Raw genomic sequence first — 22,563 nt, 5'->3', positions numbered from 1 at the left:
TGCTCAGCGGGGAGCCTGCTTCCCCCTCTCTCTCTGCCTGCCTCTCTGCCTACTTGTGACCTCTCTCTCTGTCAAATAAATGAATAAAATATAAAAAAAAATAATTACAATTAAAAATAAAGATAGGCTTATACTTTGCTAAATATTGTCTTTAAAAATCTATGATTCTGGGGCACCTGGGTGGCTCAGTGGGTTAAAGCCTCTGCTTTCGGCTCAAGTCATGATCCTAGGGTCCTGAGATCGAGCCCCACATCGGGCTCTTTGCTCAGCAGGGAGCCTGCTTTCTCCTCTCTCTCTGCCTGCCTCTCTGCCCTACTTGTGATCTCTGTCAAATAAATAAATAAAATCTTAAAAAAAATAAATAAAATCTGTGATTCTGAGACCTGCTCTTTCCTTGATAGAGGAGCACGTTTTTGCAACATAAAACTGAATTACCAGATGAATTACAAAGTTTCGAAAAGAAACTGAACTTCCTTAATATGGCATTTATTGCATTTTGAATGTAATGTCCCATGTACCACCTACTCTGGTACCCATCTTACACTTTGGAAAACCACTATCCTAGAAAGTCCCCAAGATTCCTTTCTGCTCTATTATCCATATAGTTTAATAGAAAGCTCAGGCTTTAGGATCAGGCAGGCTTAATGTGTGTGCCCTCTCCAAATCTCAGTTTTCTTATCTGTAGGATAGATAGGATAGAGCTCACAGTGTTATGAAGATTAAGGGGACATATGTAAAATCCATAGCATACCACCTGGCATCTAGTAGGAGCTCTGTAAATGTTAATCTTCACTTCATATTTTGTATTACTGGACTTATCTAACCTCTTATTTTCAGGAATGGTCCAAAGATTCTGAAAAGACTTCAATTTGAAATGCACCTCTCACCAATGGAATTAGACCTTATACTTCCATAAATTCTTATTTTTGTATACTCTTTTTGGAAACATTGACAAAATGTATTTAAATAGAAGATTATACTGTGTTCATGTTGACCCTAGAAGAACAAAAGAGCCAGTTTATCAGCCAAATGAGTTTTCGGCAATAACAGGAATTGCAATTTAGGACAAGCAAACTATGGTGAACCATAGGCACGTCTGGAGAACAGAGAGAGGCATTTGCATTTATTTGCTTTTAGCGGGAAGAAGGAAGTTGGGAGGGAAACTTGTGGCTTCTCCTTGGTTGAAGTTGGCAGTTTTTCTCTGGCTACGTTGTTCTGTTGCGGGCAAGGAGAAATTCTTCCTTCCTCCTGCTGGAGTATATAAAGTAAGCTCCCCATTTGGGAATGCAAGGTATGCTTCCTACAGCAAGTGGTAGTGTGAGAAAGCTCTTTTGGACTTCCAGACTCCATTTTAAATTATGTTCTCTCTCTCTTTTTAAGACTTTATTTTTTTTAAAAAATATTTTATTTATTTATTCGACACACACACACACACACAGATCGCAAGTAGGCAGAGTAGCAGGCAGAGAGAGAGGGGGAAGCAAGCTCCCCGCTGGGCAGAGAGCCTGATGCGGGGCTCGATCCCAGGACCCTGAAACCATGACCTGAGAAGAAAGCAGCGGCTTAACCCACTGAGCCTCCCAGGTGCCCCAAGACTTTATTTTTAAGTAATCTCTACACACAATGTGGGGCTCAAACTCACAAGCCCGCGATCAAGAGCCGCATACTCTATCGACTGAGCCAGGTAGCCGCACCTTAAATGATGTTTTCTTTCTTTATTTTCACATTTATACACGGAGGAAAATCAAGACATCCTACAAAAAAAACCACAAGATTCATATGTAGCTAAATTTTAGTGTAAAGACTAGCATAGCTAATTAGTGAATGGACCCCATGGGGATGAAGATGTGTTGGGAGAAGCAGCAGGATTATGAATAATTCTAAAAACCTCTATTTTCAACATGAAAAGAGCTCATTGTTCCCACTTGCTTCTGATAAGCCTAATGGGAATATCAGTGATGTTTGTTCCTGCCGAACACTGAGAACCCTCCCGAGAAATAGGCGCAAACAGCTGGCTAAAGGAAACCTTCCTGGAAGTGTGCTCACAGAACATTGTCGGGGAGGATGGGCAGCCAGGGAGCGAGAGCTTGCTAAGGTTTAGTTCGGCCCTGCATGTACACCATCCCTGACCTCGTCTGGCTTCACCTAATAGACGCAGAAGGGACTTTATCAATGAGGGCCAAGTTCAGAGAGAAAAAGACAAAAAAGTATACTTCTTTTTTTTTTTTAAGACTTTATTTATTTATTTGACCCAGAGAGAGACAGTGACAGAGGGAATACAAGCAGGGGGAGTGGGAGAGGGAGAAGCAGGCTTCCTACTGAGCAGGGAGCCTGATGCGGGGTTCGATCCCAGGATCCTGAGATCATGACCTGAATGGAAGGCAGACACTTAACAACTGAGCTACCCAGGCACCTCCAGAAAAGCGTTTTGAGTGGAACAAAGACAAAAGTGCTTTAATTTCACAAAAATGACACTCTACCTACCGCCCTGTTCTTAGGCTGAAAGGCTACTGCACAAGGACCTCGGGGGCCCCACAGGCTCAGAAAGACGGGTGTGGGCCTGACCTTTTGAGGCAGCAGCCACTAGCATGGCTCCGACAGGAAGAGGGCTGTTGTGACGGATTGTTATGACTCCCACACTGTCACTTTCATCAGTTCAGAAAGGTCTGAGAACCTATGTTGGGATTTAGCTGTAAATCTGGTTAACAAGGGAGCCCCGAAGGAAAACAATGCATGGCGGAGAGATGTTTCTCCCCTGGGGTTTCTCCAGTCTTTTCTTCTCTCACTTGCAGGATTTGGGGCCGTCTTTCTTGTTTCTCTCACACACTCAGGTCACGACAAAGGAATCCATACTAAGATGTTGCTAATAATGCGTCCCCCCACCCTGGGGAAAAGCAGATCCTAGAAGTATGATTTAACCTGAAGGAATGTAGCCAGCTAGACAGCACAAGACAAGACTAGACTCACCAGCGGGTGAGACTGGCAGCTGGAGAGTTCTGAAGGTCCTTTGACTCATTTGACTGCTGGACCCAACATTCCCCTCAGCCATCGGCTATAAGGCCAACTATTAGCATTGGCTAAGGCCTGCCTCGTGACCCGTGAGTAATAAAAATTGAAGATGGAGCATGTCTCTCTTTGGCTCTCCTTTCACACCTTGTCTTCTCGTCTTCTCGTCTCAAATGTAATTTACTTCTCCTCCCGGTTAGCCCCCATCACTCAGCGCTCAAACAGCGTGAGCATTTTTCATATTCCAGCGTAGTGGGTAGATTCTAAACAAATAAGTGGAATGCGGACTTCATTGCACTGGAAACAAGGTAGGAGTGAAGTACTATCACCACTAGTACCAAAACCAACCGGAGATGTCCTTTCACATACTATTCTAAGGCATTCAACAGACTTCACGTAGTGGTTGAATTATCAGGCCCAACCCCCAAAGTAGGGATGGTTGTTATAACTTTTACCTTTCTTTTTTGTTTGTTTGTTTGTTTTTTAAGATTTTCTTTCTTTATTTGACAGAGAGATCACAAGTAGGCAGAGAGGCAGGCAGAGAGAGCGAGACAGGGAAGCAGGCTCCCTGCTAAGCAGAGACCCCCAACGCGGGGCTCGATCCCAGGACCCTGAGATCATGACCTGAGCTGAAGGCAGAGGCTCAACCCTCTGAGCCACCCAGGTGCCCCTAACTTTTATCTTTCAAAAAATTATTTTATTACCATTAAATATTTGATGCATGTAGTCTATAACAAAAATTGTGTATGCTCTCCACAGAAAGACATTTTAACAACTTCCTTCTCTCCTAATCAAGGTCTAATTTAGAATTGTCCAATGAATCGATAATCTTACCACCTTTAAATTGAATACCATGTTCATAGTATCTCTCAGATTCTCATGTTTTTCTCCAACTATAGATAGATAAATGTTGATACCAACTTATGAAAAATCAATCACTTGTCTCTTGGGGGCCAACTCACTCTCAAGAAAATTCCTGTTCTTGATCCTTGAATTCTAGCACCTATCACCATAGCATGTGGTGAATGCTCAGTACATATTACCAAACGAATGAACTATCGTGCATCGGTGACAATAATGTCCACATGAAATCTTTCTGCTACAGCTATTAGTATTCTTTTCCCCAAAAGATCCTGAAAAAGCCTGCTGTTGAATGGTATATGGCATCACTGAACTTTGACTTTTCATTGCTCTTATTTTAGGTTTATGCTCCTTCTATGTCTCAATAATTAATTCCCTGGCTTCATGGTCAGATGGCATTACCATAAAACTTTGGAGGTATATTTTCTACAAGCTTGTTTGGTGGAAGCAAGATAATTCTACTCTCCTCTATCTATTTCCCCCTCAAAACAGACTGTAAGGTTCAAGAGAGCAGGCATGGTCTCTAGCCTGGCACCTGGAACATAATAGATGCTTAATAAAAAGTTTACAAATGGAATGATTAAATGCTTCCATTCACCCTTTTCTTAATGTCAGAGCAGGCTACAGAGCCACAGCCTATACATTCTGGGGGAAATAGAAAAGAACTAACAGTTTGGTACCTGCTGTGTGTCAGTCACCAGGCTGGATGCCATATATAGATGACTTCATGCAATTTTTATAGCAACCTTTTGAAGGAGGTATTCTATTTTTACAAATAAAGAACTGAGGCCCAAAGGGATCTGTCCAGAAATGAATATGTGCCCATGAAATTCTCCTTTCTCCTAGAATATCTCTTCTCTTCCTATTGCTTAATCAAATCACACACAACCTTCGAGGACCAAATTGAGACTATTGGAAGTACATTCTCTATGGGTGTCTTGTGTTCCTGTCCATCTTCTGAGTAAAGGCATTGACAACTTTTGGTCTGGATAACAAAGGATGTTTGTAGAGCATACAGCCTTCAACAGAGAGATAGTGTCTCCCTCTGGGAGAGGACAAATTTGTTTTCTGACCAGGTTAATAAGGATAATGTCTCCTTCCAGTGCAAAGATTGAACAGGTTTGCCAACAGCGCCTTTGGAAGATTGGAGTTTCCTTAACTCGGGTTTCCTCAGGTGTGATACAAACCTGCAGAGTGTGCGGTGCTCCTCTGGGCCCCTCTGTGTCAGCCCTACGGGATTTGGAGGACCCATTCATCAGGGTGAACACAAAGTTCCTGTGGCCTGCTATACTCTGAGGAAGAAAGTCTATTGTTGACCTAGGATTTTGGGTCTTCTTCAAGTACCTAAGAAAATGTAACAGACTAACTTTCAGCTTGCAAATAGGGTGAAACTTTAGCCTTTTCACAGTTCTTGACAAAGACCTTCCTTCGTTTGGGAAGGCTTTTCTAACTATCTCAGCTCCTAGTAATATGTCTAAGACAACTTTGGCAGGAAATCCAACCTCCTGAGTAATGTATTTATGAACATTTTTATTACTTCATGCTTGATTATTCTCTCCTAGAAGACAGAAACAGCTATTTATACCTCTTGATAAGAATTTAGCAATAGAAATTGGCTCTCATTTCTTAAATTATCATTCATTAAAATGTATTGAATGTCTATTAAGTGTAGAACATTATGGTCGGAATGGTTAGGTGATTATTTCCCTACCTGGTGCCTAAACACCTTGAAGATGGACATAATATCTAGTAGTTCTTTATCCATTATAATTCTTTATGTCTCTCATTCCCATTCAACAAATACTTATTGACTGTCTGCTAATGCAGGTGGTATGCTAGTGGCTGAGTATACAAATGAATAAGAGAAGCCTTCCTACAAGGAACTCATGGAAACACATACATGCAGCACAAGAAGGAAGTGCAGTGACAGACAGGAAAAAAGCACAGATCATTATGGGAACATGGAAAAAGGCCACTCAACAGGACTTTCATTTTGTGGTAGGGGCAGTTGGCTTTTCCACTTGGTATTTTCAACAGTATACAGTGCTCAGCAGATATTGAAACAAAGTGTTTTCTTTTCTTTCCTTCCTTCCTTCCTTTTTTTTTTTTTTTTCATACTGTAGATCCCTCTCCGGTGCTCACAGCCCAACAGTGAAGAGTCTGGCCAATGGTTCCAGGCTGCACACTCCTCTGGCATGGAGGTACTATGAGAGGCCCACAGAGAAGGACCTCCCATCAGTGCATCACCATGGGCTGAACAAAGTGTCGATATGGGGACTAATGATTCAAACTAGAAATCTGGATCAAATCCCTGCTCTGAAACTTGTGTATATACTTCAGAATAGCCCATCTAAGATTGGCTGGCCTGTATTGAAAAGGACTGCCAGCAGGCTCAGCCTCCAGCCTACCTATTTAAATAGATATACTCAACAAGTGTTTAAGTCAATGAACCTCTATCAAACACCTAGGGACTAGAAAGATGCACAAGGCAGGTTCCCTGTCCTCAAGATGCTCATCCTCAAGTGAGACAGACACAGAGAACCATAATCTAAAACAGTGCAGGAAAGCCTAAGCTTTGAATAGAAACTAGGGGTTATCATCAAAAAGCTGTGGGAATTTTTTCTTCTGGCAACCAAGGGAATTGCTTGCAAGAGATGGTTTTGAGTTGGTGTTTAAAGGGTGAAAAGAATTTCTACAGGCAGAAAACAGAGAATAAGGCAGCCCAGGAAAAAGCTCACGCAAATGCACATTCTTTAAAAAATGAATATACAGGGGCGCCTGGGTGGCTCAGTGGGTTAGAGCTACTGCCTTCAGCTCAGGTCATGATCCCAGGGCCCTGGGATCGAGCCCCACGTCGGGCTCTCTGCTCCGTGGAGAGCCTGCTTCCTTCTCTCTCTCTGCCTGCCTCTCTGCCTACTTGTGATCTCTATCTGTCAAATAAATAAATAAAATCTTTTAAAAAAATGAATATACAGATGAACTAATTAATTAATAAAATGAGAGTTCAGGGAATGGTTAGTAGAACAACGGGAACATAGGGTGTGCCCAAAACTGAAGGTCAGAAAGGAAGTTCCACTCAGCGCCTTCCGCCAATATTTATTAAGCACCTGCTGGGGCAAACATAGTATGCTTAAAAGGAGATAAACATAAAGATCCCACTCACAACTGAATGAGGGGGTCGTTTAATCTAAAATAGTAAATGCCAACAAAGCACTAAACAGAGAGGAATTTGAATGTCACCCTAAGTCACTCGGGTGTTATTCCTTAGGAACAGAATACAGTGAATGATTTTATCTGACCTGTGGGGAGGAGATTTAATCTTGGCAACTGGGTGAAGGAAGGTTCAGAGGGGAGAGAGATGGAGTCAGGGAGAGCAGTATGGAAGCTTGTGGAATCACCCAGGGGGAAACAGGAATGGTCCAGACTAGATGAAGATGGAAAGAGAGCAAAGAAGACTCTTAAGGCCAGAATTCATAGACCTTGACCAAGAGGTGCACAGACCTTGACCAAGAGGTGCATAGACCTTGACCAAGAGGTGTTTATGAAGACGAGTCCAAGCCTTCTATTCTGGGAGATAGACCGGATGATGGCAGTAATACTGGAGAACACTCATCAGATAAAATATCTGATAAGATCTCAAAGGTTAATTAACCAATCCCAATTGTGTCTTTTTTCATTTAACTTTTTACTTGGTCATAATTCTAGACTTAGTATCATATATTTTTTAAGCTGTAGAGGTAAACACCTAGGACTTTTTAGGTGACACATCTTACCAGGGTTTTTCAAACTTCAGGACCATTAGTGGATCATGAAGTCCATTTAAAATGTTATAAAAGAATGCCAAAAAGGGTCAAACAGAATAAAACAGAACAGAAAATACAGCAATCCCATAGAAAGGTCATTCCTTCATGGAACTTTGACTTCTGTTATACGTACACGGCCAAGCTTGCAATGTCACGTACACGTCTTAGTGTGAGCTGTAGTTTAGAAAGTTTGAAAACTGCTGATCTAGACAGTGTCCAACAAGCCATCCCTCTCAACCCTCCTTCCTCCAGTTTACAGGATTCGAGTATTGGCATACAGGGGCTTGAGGCATCTTTTGTCCCTTTGACAATGAATGACAATCCAATTATGTAAAACAATGGTGCTAGTATTTTGTTTGGAGCCAATGGTCTCCACCGTTTTTATAGAAAGCCAGAAGCACCCTCTATGTTATTGTCTGTAGCCCTTTGGCATCATGGGGAATGCTCAAGATTATGCACATCTGGTCCACCCGCAGATCAAACTTGAAACAGGTTTCAAATAAACCTTAGCTAAATATTCTAAGACAATAGAATTAAAAATGTAAATTGTGAATCCTCCTAGATTTCCTTTTCCCACTAGATGGCAGAAAAAGCACTTGTAATGGACATTACACTGTCCTCTACTTAATCAGGTCTGCAGACTTTTTTAATAAAGGGAGGTACATTTCATTTCAGTTCGAACAGTAGAATATGATTATAAGACATTTGATTATTTTTTTTACTAATTTAATCACATTAAGCTTAAAATTGAAGAGAAACTTTAAATTAGTTTGTGTTTATGTACGTACATATATGCCCACATGTCTCAGTTAAGACACACATGGTGGAATTTTATTGGCCTTGGAATACTGCCATGCTCTCTTTTAATGCAAATTTAAAAATAAAAGGTAGCATTTAGAAACAATTTTAAATTAATACAGAAACATTTTTCATATTACACAAGGGCATAATTAGGTGTACAGTTGAGAAACAATTATGATATATTGCAAATAATAATATTAATATAAGTAAAATGATTGGTGATTCATTCATGGTTATGAACCCAAAATACATTTTTTATGAAGAGAATAAAAACTATGTGAGCTAAGGAAATATAATGCAACAGTTAAACATGGTATGTCCTTTTCTTTCTGTGTTAATAATCCTTTTTTTTTTAAAAGATTTTATTTATTTGTTTGACAGACAGAGATCACAAGTAGGTAGAGAGGCAGGCAGAGAGAGAGGAGGAGCCAGGCTCCCTGCTGAGCAGAGAGCCTGACATGGGGCTCCATCTCAGGACCCTGGGATCATGACCTGAGCCAAAGGCAGAGGCTTTAACCCACTGAGCCACCCAGGCACTCCTCTTTCCGTGTTAATAATTCTAATATGACTTTTTTTTTTAACTCTGAATGGATGTGTCAGGTCGCCATTTATCAACAATAAGTCTTCAGGGGCATTTGTAATTAGAACATTTTGCTATGCTCTTGCGAAGAGTTTCACAGACCCTTGTTCTGGTACATTTACCGACAAAGAGAAAATTATTTTATGGATTCACAAAAAGCAAAATGGTTACTAGGTGAGTTCTATCGAAGAGAATGTTTTAGGAAACACAGACATGATTTGATAAAGTACTATCAAACTATCAAATAAAAACCAGTTCAAAGAGGCTAAGTATTTGGCCCGGATTTCAGTCACTTCTTTTGCTACTGTTTATCTTACGACTGGCCTTGGGAGACAGAAAAAAGAAAGGATGGAAAAGAGGAGGTGATGAAAAGCATCAAGTCCAAAAAAAGAAAAGAAAAGAGTCAAGTCCATTCATACAGCCCACGGACTTCCGCCAAGGGCACGTTCTGGGTCAGGCCCTGGCTGGGGATGGGGATGTGGCTTCTTCAATCAAAATGAGAACAAAGGACAGAGAGGAGGGGAAAGGTTGGGGGGCCAACCGGAAGAAGCATAAGAATGGCTGAGATTATGTAACAGTGGCCGTGGTGGCCTTGCCTTACCACGGCTCTGTCCTCTCCCAGCTTTGCTGACCCCTTCTTCCTCAACAAAACCAAACCAAAAGGGACCCCAGGAGCATACCGGCTCTGCTCACAGTCCTCAGGAACCTAGAGAGGGGCCTCTGGTGATAGGAGAGGGATGGAGGTGGGAACCCCAGCGGGCCCAGACAGCATGCTATCTGTACAAAAAGCCATAACCAGTCCCAGAGTCTCAAGCAGAGAACACCCTGTGTTGTGTTGTGTGTGGTAAAGGTGCCTGATCTTGTTTTGAGTCAAGGGGGATAAGTGAATTTTTGAGAATAAGCAACTCACAAGGTGCCGTAAGCTAGTTTCTAGGACAATGGAATATCAGAGTACAGGATCTCCCCTGCTATATTGAGTAGAAGGCTATTTTTATGTCAGTTTCTTAGTAAAAGCAACTGTGGATTAAAAGCAAATAAAACAAATTTGAAAATAAAAGGGAATATGACTTGGGGTATTTTTTCATTTTTAAATTAAGGAATCTTACATTAAATTTTCAGGAACCTTGGGGTGCCTGGGTGGCTCAGTTGGTTAAGTGTCTGCCTTTGGTTCAGGTCATGATTCTGGGGTCCTGCGATCAAGCCCTGCACCAGGCTCTCTGCTCAGTGAGGAGCCTGCTTCTCCCTTTCCCTCTGCCTGCTGTTACCCTGCTTCTGTTCTCGCTCTGTCAAATAAATAAATAAAATCCTAAAAAATTTCCTTAAAAAAAAAAAGATTTGCAGAAAACTTCCCTTTGGTAAAACCAAAGTTTACAAAGTCCCACTGGCCCTAATCCAGGCACCCTGGGTCCTGCAGCCTGCTAAATGCGGAGGCCTAGTCAGTCGCCCCATTTCTCTAACCATGGATCACAGAGAGGGAGCTAGACTCCCAGCTCTAGCATTTTCTACATGAGAAGAACAGACATTGTGACAGCCCACCATTTAACTGAAATGAACTGAAAAGAACTCCAACTCTGAGGTCGCAATACTAACCTCCCACTTTTTAGGTCTTTAGCTCACCCTCATGCTCTCCATTAAAGACAGAGAAATTTGAGTTTTCTTTCTATATTCTCTCATGTTCTGTCCTTTCCAGGGGTGTCACTGCAAATGTCTTTATAAATCTACAACCTGAGCTACAGAGTAAGTCCTTTAGGCTGTATGAATGGCTCTCTTTTGCCCACCCAGCTCTGAGGAGTCTCTGCCCCCCAAAACGTTGAGTGTTTTTTTGTTTTCCTGCTGAAACCCGGAAGAATGTGTAGCGAGAGCCCTCGGAGCAGACAACCCTGTAGATCTCCACTCAGCACATCTCTAATGGGCTCAGCACGGTGACAGCTGTGACGAATACCATGGCAATTTCCCAGATAAGATTGTATCCGAGTAGGGGCTACATTTCCTTCAGAGTCGCAGAGGCCATTATTATTCTTTGGAGAGGAATTCTGAGGAGGAAATAGCTGATTTAAATGCCTGCTGTCAGTTGCCAAAGCAATTGTTACAAAATACTGCTATAATGATGTGGAAAACTGCCCATTGCTTTGGATCCCACATTTTTTGTACTCCCTCCATTCATCATTCAAGATTTCCCTTTTAGCCAACCAGGTACATCATGACTGGTGTGCTCCAAAGCCTCATAACTCGGAGTCTCAGGTTGGGGTTCTTTGACATTTCACGTTATGGCTGCTCGATCATTTCTTGTGACCTCTTAAACTCTCATGAGGTCTTCGAAGAAACTGTGTGTAGTCTAGAAATACCAACCCAGCTGGTCTATATATTAAATTTCATCCATTCAACTAGTACTTACCGAGCCCCCATTATTTTTTTTCCACACAGGAGAAGGCAGCATAGAGTAGTTGTTCCACAGAGGGTTTCTGGAGTCAAACTGCCTAGATTCTAGTCCTGGCACCTTCAGAATTCCTAGTAGTGTGGCCTTGTTGTGTCAAAGTTGGACAAGTTTCCTTAGTTTCTACATCCACATAATGGATCAATAGTCTAATTGTAGTGCCCTCCATAAGGGTAGAAATGAGGATTAAATGAATTAATATTTGTAAGGTGCTAAAAATAATAATAGCTCTTAATAAGTGTTCACTAATATCTTCATTACACCCATAAAGAAACATTATTACCATTAAGGAACTGACTGTATAAGGTCTAAAAGGAGACCTGTACAAGAATAACATAAAACAAGATAGACTGCACCCTAGAGTGACCCACCAACTTAAGCCAAAAAAAAAGTTTGAAGCAAAAAGGAAAAATAAATATTGACAATAATTTTTTTTTTTTTTAAGTAGGCTGTATGCCCAACATGGAGCCCAACGTGGGGTTTGAACTCATGATCCTGAGATCAAGACCTCAAGCTGAGATCAAGAGTCAATCGCTTAACCAACTGAGCCACCCAGGATCCCTGAAAAACTTGACAATATAAACGTTTCAAACTTTCAAACGCACACAAAAATACCCTCAAAATCCATGGCAATGAAACAGAGGAAAAAACACTTACCGTGCCTTTGGTTGACAATGGATTGATATCCTACTTCTAGGACAATTAGGAGGAGGATATAGGCAGAGGATTTTCAGAGCTTGAGAGGAGAGTGCTGATTATAAGCTAAACTGTTTGAGTTAAATTAGATTAAAAAGAGTCAGTCACTAAAATTTTCTAGCAACAGAACTGTCCCTAAGGAAGATTAATCTGGCCGCATCCTATTGGGTTGCTGGGAGAGCAAGGACGAGTTAGGATATTGAAAATGGCAGGTGGAAGGTAGTGTCAGCCTCCCCTCGGAATATAAAGGAGTGGGTGGTCCTGAACGTTCACAATGACTGAAGTTTCCTGAGGTTAGGGAGCCCACATAATTGGAAAAACCGTGGTTAGTAAGGTTAAGGAAGATGGGCGCCCAAAGAGGTTTGATAGGAAGGTTTGATAGGTTTGATAGGATTTATTTCTGAAACTCTTTTTAAATGTAAGGCATAGCTTTAAAATTAGAGAAAGAGGTTAATAATTGCTTGGAAATGCAAATTTTGACCCTGAACGAAATGTAAACTGAGAAATATAGAATTGGGTTTTATCCCAATGGAAGTTGAGGCCAGGGATGTAGATAAGGCCACTGTTGGAGGAGATAATCAAGAGGATGTGACCGCCAGTTGACTCTCAAATTGACCTCATGCAATCAGAAGCTCCTCACCCCCTCCCCATCCTGGGAATGTACACTCTGCTGACCAGTTCCACAGTGGGAGCTATTTCAAGGATGCGGCCTGGAGAGAGTAAGGTGATATTGAGACCATCAGGACTGATTATGTAATTGAACGCAGTTATGACCTCCATATACAACTTTCAAGATTCTTTTGGGAAGGTACAGTGCTCTACTGGGCTTGAAGCCACCCAGGACAAACTTTATATGTAAGTTACCTTGCTAATGAAACCACTTACCAATCTAGGGTGGTCTTCCTCTTTCTTTCCTCTTTTCTCTCCCTGCCCTCAGTGTATGGGGCTAGTTTGTGAACTGACAGTAACAGAGTATTTCACCAACTGAGAGTGAAGGCCTGAGGACCACAGCAAGAAGGGGCTTGTCGGGGCACCTGGGTGGCTTAGTGGGTTAAGCCTCTGCCTTCGGCTCAGGTCATGATCTCAGGGTCCTGGGATCAAGCCCTGCATCAGGCTCTCTACTCAGCAGGGATCCTTCTCTCCCCTCTCTCCCTGCCTGCCTCTCTGCCTACTTGTGATCTCTCTTTCTCTTTCAAATAAATAAATAAAATCTTAAAAAAAAGAAAAAGGAAAAGGAAGGACTTGTTGAAAATACCGATGCCCAGCCCCCACTCATACCTAATTGATCAGCATTTGGGGATAGCATTAAGAACTCTATATTTTTAACAAGTTGTCAACATTTTTCTTATAAACATCAAAGTTTGAGACCCTACACCTCAGGGGATGAAGGACAATGAGAAAAACTCAAAATGGTTAAAAGGTAGCAAGTAAATCTGGGTGGTATATCTAAGGAAAAATGAAATCAGAGGAGTGGGTATCAAATCTTCAACTGGAACAAAGAGAAATGGGAAGAGGCTATCGGTTTGTATAACTGGAAATAATTAAAGACTTTCTTTCTCCCCTAGGGTGAGTTATTTCAACTATGGCAGTTACTAAACCAAGTATCAAAAAAAAAAAGCTTAGAATCACCTGCTTTTCCTTTAACCTAAAGATTACCATATTTTGTTTATACAGCAGCTCCAGTAAACTTGAGAATGAAGCCTCTGCTGTGAAGGACCCCTGTCAGTGCTCTGTGCTCTAGGTTACCTCCCTACAACCTCCTTGCAGGACACCTTAACTTCTGGTCATGTCATGTGACACATCACACATGGACTGAGGAAGGTACTGCTGTCAATCTGTGCAGGAAATACCAGGTAGGACGATGGGGCAAAGAGAAAGTGGAGATAATTGGAAACATCAATTTCTTAAAATTGGACACTGGGAAAAAGGAGAAAGAGAAAATGTTGACTTGTGGCTGTAATAGAACTAAGAATATGGCTTATATTTAAGTAGTAAGTGGGACCTAATTAGACTTGAGAAAGAAGAGGAGCCAATGGAAAGGGGAGAGGAGTTGTGGAAGAAAAGGAAGGGATTGTTGATGGTGCAAAGTCACAGCAGAGGTAGAATGAGCTGGCCTTCAAAAAGAGAAGGAACACTTTCTTGTTTCAGAGGAAGGAAAATGTGTTGAGATAGACAACAGAAAACTCGAAGGCGTTCGAGATGATGGCCTTGATATTCTAAGTAAACTGGGAAAGGGTTCAGAGATGGGTCTGTCAGGACACTAGGTGGTGTATAACTCACTAAAGGCATTCTTGCCAAGGTGGAGAATTAGCACACACTTTTCTTCCCTTCTCTTCCTTTCAGGTGGCCTTGGTATCGTCGCTAGAAATCGTTAGCCACAGGCTGGACCACTGGTGCCTAAGGGCAGTAATCTTTGGGTTATGACAAAATCAGGTGTGCACTGACCAGCTGCTCTTGGGCATTTTCTCCTCACTTTCTCTCTTCACTTTCTTTTTTTTTTTTTTAAAGATTTTATTTATTTATTTGACAGATCACAAGTAGGCAGAGAGGCAGGCAGAGAGAGAGAAGGGAGGAAGCAGGCTCCCCGCTGAGCAGAGAGCCCGATGCGGGGCTCGATCCCAGGACCCTGAGATCATGACCTGAGCCGAAGGCAGAGACTTTAACCACTGAGCCACCCAGGCGCCCCGATCTCTCTTCACTTTCTTCAGACTGTTGGATCTCTAGCTGAGGGGGCTATCTCCTCCAAAGCCATTTTTTCCCATGAGCTCAAAGTAGAGCTACTGACCAGACATGTTGCCTGGCAGGGTGGCATCCAACCAGAGTCTTCGACACTGGTCTTCACAGTGTCTTGGGCTCTTGATGTGAATGAATACGGAGCATTATTTTTGAAATCTCAACTTACCCCTTTGTGATGAAATAGTTTGAAGGTCTGATTCTAAGGGTTTGTTTTTTTTTTTGATACTTGATTTAATGACTGCCGTAGTTGAGATAACTCACAAAGATACTATCTCATCATTTCAGTAGCGCAGGAGTAATTAAAAATCATGATCTTCATTTTTAAATCCCATTCAAAAAAGATGCAGAGATTTTTCTTAAAATGTAGCAAACCATTTCTGCCTTTTCTGCTATTATTACATTGCTTTTGCAAACACGGGTCTCACTGGGCTAAAGTCAAGGTACTGGCAGAGTGGCATTCCTTCTGGAAGCTCCAGGAGAGAACCTGTTTCCCTGACTTTCCAAGCTTCTACGGGCCACGTGTACTCCTGCTTGTGGTCTCTTCGTCTTTTCGCAGGGTGTCACTCCAGTCTTCCCTTCTGTTACCACATCGCCTTTTCTGATTCTGCCTCCTCCCTGTCCCTCTTATAAGCAATTATGATTATGTTCCCCCCACCCCTCCCCCCGCCATTGATAATTCAGGATCAACTTGTCATCTCAGGATTTTGAATTTGTTTACATGTAAGGTAACATAATGACAGTTTCTAGGGACAAAGCTGTTGATGTCTTTGGGGAACTTCTGTTTTGTCTACACAGTGGTTCAAGGAAACTTGAGAATGAAGGCTTTGCTGGCAGGGAGCCCTGTCAGTGCTCTTGCTCTAGATCCCCACCCGCCTCCTCACAGGACACCTTAAAATGTTGGTCATGTCATGTGATACCTCACATGTAGACTGAGGAAGGTACTGCTGTCAATCCATGGATGAAATACTGGTGAAAATAATTTTGGGGGGGGTTAAACAAATATTAAAATGTCCTACGTTAGGATGCCTGGGTGGCTCAGTGGGTTAAGCCTCTGCCTTTGGCTCAGGTCATGATCTCAGGGTTCTGGGATAGAGTCCCACATTGATAGAGTCCCTGCTGAGCAGGGAGCCTGCTTCCCCCTCTCTCTTCTCTGCCTGCCTCTCTGCCTACATGTGATCTCTGTCAAATAAAAAAATAAAATCTTTAAAAAAAATGTCCTATGTTTATTTCCCACATGCCATTTAATTGTCTAGAGCATCTTCAGGAATATAGTCATCCCACTTTGGTAATCAGTGAGTGTCATGGTTGATGTTAAGCATCACCTTGGCTGTCTTACTCTTATCCAGGTATTTGTTCAAATACAAATCTAGAGGTTGCTGTGCAGGCATTCTTTAGAGGTGATAATATTTAATCAGCTGACTTTGAATAAGACAGATGACCCTCCATAATGCAAGTGGGTCTCATCCAATCAGTTGAAGGTCTTAGAGAAAAGACTGAAGTCCTCCAAAGAGGAAGGAATTCTACCTCCAGGTTGCTTTTGGATGCAAGACTCCAGCAGCAACTTCTGGCAGAATTTCCAGCCTGTTATCTTGCGCTGAGGATTTCAGATTTCCCAAGCCCCACCATTGTATGAGCCAATTCCTTAAAATAAAGCTCTGTCTCTCCATATATATGGGGTGTGTGTGCCCTCTTCCAAATATGTATATACACACACACACGCACACACCTGCATGCACACACATACACAATTTCTGTTGTTCTTTTTCTGAAGAACTCTGATTAATACAACGAGTTAAGGAAGCACTTTCCACCTGCAACAGGGCAGGATTTGAGGTATTATAACAAATCCTAGGTTCAAGGATGATATTAATAAATTCAGAATTCCAAAGGGAAAAAAGCTAAGCTCACTTACACTTGCTCTAATGTGGTTCTGCCTTTTATCAAGTGAATCTGAAATATGGATTCAGCAGGAAGTCTTGCTAGAGAGGCCTCAGTTCTGGCAAAATACCTAAAATATCACAGGTATTGGGAATGGAGAGGATCTAGGGAGTTTTCCGATTTATCTCTTAATGATCTTACTGGCTTTAAGTATTATAAACCAGTTGATATCAATGTTACAAACACCATATATCCTTTCATGTAATCGCTTTATAACAATTAGTTAATTAAAACTTTAAAAGCTTTGATATTAAGAAAAGAGAGCCCATGGCTGACTGGCTTCTGGAATTGAATTTGACATTCATAGTAACATCTCATTGTTTCAAGGAAGAAAGCAAGAAGAATGACATTTGAAATCATGGGAGGAGTATGAACAGGTATAATGTAATTGCTTGGCTTGGAATTTTGCCAAAAGACAAGTGCTAATAATTTTCGCCATAAAATGTGCCAAGGATGCTCTTTAATGAAAATCACTATTGTGAATTTCTGGGTCTCTATCTCATCCAAAAGTGATATTGCTATCAAAAAGAATCTACTTATATTTGAGCTGCTGTTAAATATTGACTTATAAGTGGTTTTCCGGATCTTTGCAACCAGTGGAGATATGGGCAAAGTATGCTCTAATCCCTTAAAATGAAAGATGAGAAAGAGATATGCAAAACAGACACTTTGGGATTTTTCTAGAGCACTTTGCTTTCTTTGGGCCAGCACATATATTGTTTCTACCTTTTTTTGCTGTGTGCAGAGGTGAGATTTGGGGCAGGAGGGAGGAAAAAGAAAGTGTAGACATGGGGACTGGGCATAAGAAGGAAGAGGGCTTCCATTATTTCACATATTTCATTACGTGGCCCAGGATGAAGGGAAACATCCATCTGGAGCATGTTTTCTCATGGTAGATGGCCAGAATGCAAATGGAAAGCCAAATCCATGAAGTGCACTTAAGACTTTTGCTCACAGCATGTCTGCTAACATTATATGGATCCAGGGAGTTGTATGGCCAAGTCCACTATCAAGAATGCAAGGCAGTCTACTCTGCACAGAATGGAAAGGGGAGAGGGTATTTGCTGAACAATAATCTATACATCCCACCTGTACTTGAATAAATAGCTTAATCTCCACCAGTTTCAATGTTCTCATGTCTTGTCCAAAAACAATAATAATAGTAGCTACCTTTAGGATTATTGGGAAGAAGATATAGTCTTTAAAGAAAATAGCGCTGCTTCTAGAATGTAAAGAGCATTCCACAAATATTAGCTCTTATTACTATTTTTCCTTGCATGTGTATAAGAACGCAAGAAAATGGAAGAAGCGAGATTATGTGGGCTACAGAAGAAATTCAGTCTTGACATCAATAAAATTAATTTAAATTCTAAATTCATAAAAATGGTACAGGAGGAGGGATGCTTTGTGTTTATCTAAATCAATTCACAGTTATGGTCACCAATGTTATTATTACTTGTTGGCCATTTGTTCCTATTGTTATGCTACGTTGAGAGCTGTATGCACATCACACCATATAAAAAGATAGAAAATGTAGTCAGAATCTGACAGCTTAGTTATTAGGCAACTGGGCAAACATGATAAAACTACATACTTGAACAAAAATACATAACATGAGAAAATGTCAGTAATTAAAAACATGAGCTATAGTGAAAATGTTTAAGTAATAAGTAATTTCTAGAAAGCACCTGTGGTTTGCAGAAATCCTACATTTTCAATATTTTAAAAATATTTGTATTTTAAAATTATAAAAAAAATAAAATATTATTAATACTAATCTTAATATTAAAATGATAAAATATTTTAAAAATAAATCTTTGAGAGAGGTTTTGGCCTGTTTAACTGAATCGTGTTTCCTTATAAAATTTTATTTTATTTATTTTTTGAAGAACATTATTTTTTTATCTGAGAGAGAATAAAAGTGAGAGAGAGCACAGAGGGAGAGAGAGAAGCAGACTCTCCAGTGAGAGAAGAGCCTGAACATGGGGCTCAATCCCAGGACCCTGGGATCATGACCTGAGCCTAAGGCAGATGCTTACCTGACTGAGCCACCCAGGCAGCCCTTCCTTACAAAGTTTTAAAAGGAAGACCAGAGACTCTCTCAATTTATGATTATAACCTAAGTCACGTGACTGTAGAGCTGAATCGGCTGTTTCTTGTGAGTGAGATCACACCCCAGTTGATACGGTTTGATCCCCGCACCGTGGAGGCCACATGGAGACCACAAAGTATATTGACTTCTCACCACTTTGGCTGATGTAATTGCTAGTAGATAGAGCCTTGCTCTTGACAGTTAATCTCCAGATTCTCCAACAGTACTTTCTTCCATCTGATAAACCCGAGTTTAAAAGCTAAGAATTCTTGAGTTCTATTGAGGTAGAAAATTCTCTTTAAGTGGCATTTAACTTCTCAGCTCTAATCTGCATAGCTGGAATATAGTGGTACCCACTTCTCTTTAATTCTGAGACGAACTACTTCCCTTCATATACTGAATAACCTAAAGCTATTTTAGCAGCAATAAGGCCAATAACTTGCATATTTCCACAGGCAGAGCTCACAGATGGTCCACCTAGCAGGTGAGAGAGGACTTACCCAGGGCGCCCAGCTCGCTTTCTATAATTAGGCTCTCTCCTTCCTTATTCCCAATTCACACTTACCTAGTGTGTGTCGGTAAAGGACAGATCTGCCCTCTGCAGCAGTGAGCTTTAATTGAGTGGCCACTGTTGGAGTTTTCATTCCTCTATTCGATCAATACGTGTTCCTCTGCCTAGTTCTATGCTTGCATTCCTTAAAGACACAGGAGGCAGAGGTTACTGTAACTGGATGTCAGCTTTTTCCCGGGTAGGGATTTTGCTCTGATACTTCTGATTTCTTGCTCCTGTTGACTTGCTTGCCTCGCAGGGAAACCACCGTGCTTTCTTCCTCTCTCCTTTTTACAGCCTGGACCACAACTAGCTCTCAGCAGCCTTCTTGTAGTTTTCACTCTGGACCTTATGCTGACTCCAGCTCATTCTATGAGGACAAAGGATACGGTTCAGTCAGTTCCAAGTTAAAACAAAGAACATGAAAGGACTAAAGAATAATCTTTCCGCCGCCCTGAAATTCCTGCTTTTGTTCATTCATTCATTTCAGCAGCACTCGATGAGTACTTCCTACGTGTTAAGTCCCCACATACGGCACTGCAGATACAAAGATGACTAAGGCACTCTCTCTACTCTCAAGGAGCTCTCAAATGAATCAAGACTAACAAACAAGCCAGTCCAGTCCAGGGCACAGCTGCTACAATGGACGTGAACACATACCTAGTTTGGCAGGATCTGGAAAGTTACTTTCTGGAACCAGGGATTTCTAAATAAGACCTGAAGCCCAAGTCGGCCATATCCATAAAGATTTGATTTGGGAAAAAAAAAAAAAAATCCAGGCAGAGGAAACAGCATGTGCAAAAGCCTAGAGGCTTTTCCATTTCTCGGCTGCATTGTATGTCCTGGTCTGTTGTGGCTCCTTCCTGAGGAGAGAGACGGAGAGAGAGAGAGAAGAGAGCGGAGAGAGAGAAGAGTTTCTCTCTTCTTCAGAGAGAAACAGAGAAGCCAAAAGTATGGGCTTCATGTACAATGCCCAGGACAACATCTTCTCACCATCTCAGGTGGCAGGGTGCCAAACCCAGCAGTTCCTCAGCCTCTCCCTCCTCCTTTTATTCATGATACTGTTTCAAGTCTCATTGTCCCTCAAGAAACCATGATCCCGCCACCATTTAACCTCTTAATCAGAATGGAAAATAGTCTTGGTTGGGCGTTTTGGCCCTTATTTTTCTCATCTTGAAGACTATAATGCTGGCACACAGTTGAGTAAATTACATCTAAAAGTCACTGAATATGCTACCATACTTGCAACCTGAAATCTTTCCCAGCAACTGACATTCTTGGAATCTTGAGCCTTGAGCCTTCTTTGAGCATCAGAAAGAAGAGTTCTCTTGCATCTTTTATTGGAGTTAGGTAGCCCCTCAGAGCCTCCTGCATCTTCTCCATAACCTCATGGTTTTCCCTGATGTGGCTGGTGACATCCCCAGTTCCTACCATACTTTGTAACTTGCTCCCTAGAACTTAGAGGGGCTCAGGGCAGGGGTTGGGAGTATGGTGCAATCCCAACTACATCATGGGGGCAGTGATGTGTGTGGGCTTCTTTGGGTTCCTGCTCACCACTGGCGATACTGTTTCTTTGAGGCAGTGCACTCTGCTTTGCAAACAAACCTTTGGAAACCTGCCCTGTCCTCAAGTTAAATCTGCTTATGTTAATCTCCCTCATAAGTTAGATGTAAATAATAATGATACTGATAACGTCTATCAGCTATAGAGGGACTACAACATGCAAGATGCTATTCTAGGAGTTCAGTGGGTATTAAATCATTTAATCCTTATAAAAATCTTATAAAGATATATACCATTATTATAATCACTCCCACATTATGAATGAGAAAACTGACAAAGAGAGGTAAGACAATTTGCCTAAGGTAAATGGCTGGGCTGGGATTTGAACCCAGGAAATCTGGATCAGAATCTATGTTCACAAGAAAGGAAGCTGTACTTTGTCAAATGCTTTTTCAGAGGATGTGGAGAAAGGGGAACCCTTCTACATTGTAGGTGGGAATGTAAGCTGGTGCAGCCATTCTGGAGAACAGCATGGAGGTTCCTCAAGAAGTTGAAAATAGAGCTACCCTACCACCCAGCAATCGCACTACTGGGTATTTACCCTAAGGATACAAATGTAGTGATCCAGTGGGGCACGGGCGCCCAAATGTTTAGAGCAGCAATGTCTACAATAGCCAAACTATGGGAAGAACCTAGATGTCCATCAACAGATGAAGGGATAAAGAAGACGTGGTATATCTATATAATGGAATACTACGCAGCCATAAAAAACACTGAAATCTTGCCATTTGCAATGACGTGGATGGAACGGGAGGGTATTATGCTATGTGAAATATGTCAATCAGAGAAAGACAATTATTATATGATCTCTCTGATATGAGAAACTTGAGAGGCAGGGTGGGGGTCGTGGGGGGAAGGGAGGGAAAAATGAAACAAGATGGGATTGGGAAGGAGACAAACCATAAGGGACTCTTTTTTTTTTTTTAAAGATTTATTTATTTCTTTAACAGACAGAGATTACAAGTAGGCAGAGAGGCAGGCAGACAGAGAGAGAGGAGGAAGCAGGCTCCCTGCTGAGCAGAGAACCCGATGTGGGGCTCAATCCCAGGACCCTGGGATCATGACCTGAGCCGAAGGCAGAGGTTTTAACCTACTGAGCCACCCAGGTGCCCCAAGGGACTCTTAATCTCAGGAAACAAGCTGACAGTTGCTGGGGAGGGGGTAGAAATAGGGTGGCTGGGTTATGAACACTGGGGAGGGTATGTGCTATGGTAAGTGCTGTGAATTGTGTAAGACTGATGATTCACAGACCTGTACCTCTGAAACAAATAATACATTATATGTTAATAATAAAAAAACAGAATCTATGTTCGCAAACACCACACCGAACCTCCTCTCCAGAGAAGCCATTACAGATAATTTTAAAGAATAGTATCTTGATAAAATATTATATAGATAAAAACACCACATAAAAAGAAAAACCTCCAGTAGGAAAAGGGAAGATTAAATATTAAATGTTTCTAAATTCCCAGAAAGATGAAAACTTCTGTTTGTGTGTTATTA

General features: G+C 41.5%; 1 long non-coding RNA gene across 1 annotated transcript; it reads left to right on the top strand.

Moving 5' to 3' along the window:
- Positions 1-11,933: 11,933 nt before the first annotated feature.
- Positions 11,934-14,682, top strand: LOC123925077. Its single transcript, XR_006814908.1, has 3 exons — positions 11,934-13,036; positions 13,856-14,034; positions 14,525-14,682. It is a non-coding gene; the product is annotated as an uncharacterized LOC123925077 (long non-coding RNA).
- Positions 14,683-22,563: the final 7,881 nt, after the last annotated feature.

The sequence above is a fragment of the Meles meles genome, chromosome 14, assembly GCF_922984935.1.
Source record: "Meles meles chromosome 14, mMelMel3.1 paternal haplotype, whole genome shotgun sequence".
NCBI lineage: Eukaryota > Metazoa > Chordata > Mammalia > Carnivora > Mustelidae > Meles > Meles meles.
Note: the sequence above shows the minus strand (reverse complement) of the source record. Positions and strands in the feature narration are given on the sequence as shown.